This window comes from Chiloscyllium plagiosum, unplaced genomic scaffold (genome assembly GCF_037043375.1).
Source record: "Chiloscyllium plagiosum isolate Xiang-an unplaced genomic scaffold, Cpla_swu_hap1 HiC_scaffold_14, whole genome shotgun sequence".
NCBI classification, from domain to species: domain Eukaryota; kingdom Metazoa; phylum Chordata; class Chondrichthyes; order Orectolobiformes; family Hemiscylliidae; genus Chiloscyllium; species Chiloscyllium plagiosum.
The window spans coordinates 118,916,508-118,920,662 of record NW_028270152.1 but is presented as its reverse complement, the minus strand read 5'-3'; positions in this window follow the sequence as shown (position 1 = coordinate 118,920,662).

Below are 4,155 nucleotides of genomic sequence, written 5' to 3'. Positions count from 1 at the left end.
ACAAGTGAATGAAAACATTGCTCACAGACTGTTTCTGGAACATTCAACACAACCAGGAAATAAAAAAAGTGAATAATGAGCTGAAAACAAGGAAACTGCTCTGTTAGATTCAAAATCATTCAATGCTCAGTTACTGAACATTACTGACTCTCAGAATATTCGAATCTGCAGAATCACAGTAAAAGGGGAAAGTAAACAACATTCTTGGCAAAGATTTAATGAACCAACTGCTTGTATAAGGACAGCTCAAAACAAAGGTGCTGAATTCTCCACAAACTGATAAACACAGGTACCATTAGATTTATAGATAGACAATGAAATCCTTCAGAAAAACACTTCCCAGTTTATGGTGGGTGGTAGCCACCATTCTCAGACTGAACTGCCACTTATTTCCTTTGAAAAGAGTCTCTGTTTTCCCTCAGAAAAGCAGATGTGTCGCGCACTTACAGACTGACTTACAGACAAAGGAAACCTGATCTGAAACTCACAGGTTAATTAAGCTATTAGTGACAGTCCATTGCACACAACAAGAACTTAGACCACAACAGATTCTAGTGAAACCTACAATGCAATGAAAAAGATGAATAGTCTTTATAATCATGCAGCCTCTCTCAATTAAATAATCCCAGTCAACTTCCAAACACTTTAAAACTATTAGTACCAATGTATACATATTTATTTCCTTTCCTAATTTCCTCCAAAAAATATATCTGACTATTCTCTTCAAAATATATTTTAAATGGTCAATTCATAATCACAATTCATTTCCAATTATTCTTAGTACAAAACAACTTGCAAACTAAAGCAGTTTTCATGTTAATAATGACACTGGAAACTTTGTTATGTAGTTTAACCATATTTCCAAATATTGTTTTGGTTCATTTTTGCAGTGAAGCTAAAATTAAAGTCTTTTTTATTTTCTCTGATATCCTTCCATTACTTTATTCCCTAATAACAACGCCCATGGTGTAATAGGTGACAAGTATTAAATAAAATTGAATTTACATTGCAAGAATTTGTACAAATAATCACATATTATTCAGTTCATTCATTGTCGTTGATTATCAGTTATTTTCACTGTATAATCACGTTAAAATCACTTAAATAATCACAGTAGAATTTTCACCTCTATAGATATGGAAAGTGAATATCAAATTATTAATGTTTCAAGTCAAACCAAATTCACATTTTGCTCTGTTTTATTCCAGGAATGACAGGATGTGTTATTTTATTATGGGAAACAGGAACAAATGAGGACTGAAAGCCAAAGGGCCAGGTGGTAGTAACAGTGGGGGAGGTACCGAGTCTCCCACTCTCCTCAGAAGGCAGTGAGGATGGTGACACTGACTGGAACAGGTTCGATGACAAAGCGCCTACGTATGGACAGAGGGACGGCAATGGGTGGGATCACCCACCGCACTGCAAGGCCCAGAAGGCCGTGTCTATGGCACCGCTGGGCATCAAAGCTCAAATTTGGACAGACAGGAGGGGGCAAGAAAGGGAACTGACAGAAACTAAACCTGAACCATTTACCCGGCTAAACAACAAGTGTTGGTGAATTAATACCCAGCCTGATAGAGAAATGGTAATAATGGGCGTTATTGGGAGAATATGGATGAATTAGTTGAGGTACAGTCTCACCGATGATGGTGTCAGGCCAAAATCTTTTAGGCCAAGATGACCCGATGTGTACAGCAGAACCTGTCCCTGCAATGAGAGGGTGAGGGTGTGAGCCGGTTCCCCCCAGTTCACAGCCGATCAGTGCCACCAGGCATTTACAGATATTACAGGGACACACTGGGGAGAGGACAGGATGAATGGGCTAAAATAACCTTGGTGACTCAGGGAACCAAGGGTAATATCGAGGATCATACAGAGAGGAAACCTGAAGTATGTACGGACCACAGGGGATTACCAAACCCCAACCTGTGATGATGATATCAGTTTGTTGTTTTTAAACTGGGACCCATTTAACTGTAATTATAAACATGGGACTGCCAGTGGGAGATAATTCTAACCACATTCTGAATTGGGCCATGAGAGCTGAGGCAAACTCAGAAACACAGGGAAATAGCTGCAGTACAGGGAGGGTAACCAGACCCACAATGTTACATTTGAAGCATGAAAGGGCACATAGCCAAGGAACGGAGGCAGAGAGAGGGAGACAGATGTTCACATTGTGTGTGTGCATGTGTTCACGTAGGTACATGAATATTCATTGATGCTTTGTTTGGGAACCAGCAGAACATAATATTAATACAGGAGCATCTATATCAGTTACCGATACGGATTTGCCCCTCACCCCTCAATTACTAAAATGAGAGCAGTTGGAGAGGGAATCGAGGAAGCTGGATGAAATAAACCTGTCATGCAGATCATGGATATGGCAAAATATATTCAGATATGGGAGTGTGAAACTGAGGAAGGGACCATTCTGGGAGTTGACATTTTAGAACAGTTCAGAGCAACTATTGATGTCGAGACACAAACTGTAATATGGGAACAACCTGGCCAGCCCCGGGACAGGAAGCAAAGGAGAGGCGACATCTCCAGAGTAGTTACCTTGCAGGGAGACTTGAACAATCAGAGAATCTGGGGAGTTATAGCTCAGACCCAAACAGCAGTGCGGGTAACTCAAACAGGAATGTGGGTTATTATCTGTAGATTCTGTAAAGATCGAGGGCGCTCTCACTCTCCACACAAACCGGATTCCATTAAAGCTGGGGCTGAGGAGGCAATAATTGTGACAGTAACAGATTGAGAGAAGTAGGGAATAGTCAGACCAACAGTATCCCAGACTAACTCACAGAAGCCGAACGGCTCATCCTACCTCACAATTGAGTATATCTCCCTCAGTAAATCCGCCACTAAAGAGTATCCTACAGTAGCGAACCACACCACTTTATTTAATGGATTAAAATTGCAACAGGATACAGTCTCAGCCCTTCATATTGTGAATGGGTTTCCTGTTGTCCTGGAACGGCAGAATAAGCTAGTATTGACTGTCTGAGGGATGCAGTAGACCTGGATCCAGTTACCTCAGGGATCCCATAATATTCCAGTATATCCCACCGATACATGGCTTAGGAATTTGCTGATTTAATCTGAACATCACCTCATTACCTCAGTTGGTGAGAAAGAACATATCCGGATATTACACAGAGTATTGGGTCAGGTCAGGCAGGCCGGCCTTAAAATTAACCCACAGAACGTGAGAACGTAGGGAGATATGTACCTGGGACATCACATCAGGGAGATCAAATCAGGAAGGGAGGGGGACAATCCCAGTGGAATGAAAGACCATGATTTCAAAACTATCCACCCGCACACCGTGAAGGGGATAAGGCAAACTTTAGGATTGTTTAATTATTGGAGGACTTTTGTGGAGAATTACCCAGAAATGGCAGAACCATCACGAGCCCTGACAGAAGCATTGACATTAGCCAGGGGTCAGGGAGTCAGCATATACACAGACAGACAGCATGACTTTGGTACACTTCATGACCAAGTGATGGCCTGGGGTCGGTGAGGGTACATCACCCTGTCTGGTGGCACATAGAGCATGAAGGACAGGTCAGAGAGTTTGTGGAAGCAGCTAACTTTCCCAGTGAAGCAGCAATAATGAAGATTATAGCTCACAGGAAAGTAGAAACCTCACACCAACAGGGCAGTGAGTATGTGGGTAAGGCAGGTGAATAGACAATAGGCGCAGGAGTAGGCCCTCCTGCGCTTCCAGCCAACACCACCATTCATTATGATCATGGCTGATCATCCTCAATCAGTATCCTGTTCCTGCCTTATCCCCATGACCCTTCATTCCACTACCCTGAAGAGCTCTATCCAACTCTTTCTTGAAAGTATCCAGTCTTGGCTTCCACAGCCTTCTGGGGCAGTGCATTCCATACACCCACCACTCTCTGGGTGAAGGAGTTTCTCCTCAACTCTGTTCTAAGTGGCCTACCCCTTATTTTTAAACTGTGTCCTCTGGTTCAGGACTCACCCATCAGCGGAAACATGCTTCCTGTCTCCAAAGTATCCAATCCTTTAATAATCTTATAAGTGAAATGCTGACTGAAACAGTGCAGACATTTGAGGAGATGGCAATGGGCGTAGCTTCAGACGTGAGAGAGGAGGTTTAAAGATATTCCCAGAAAC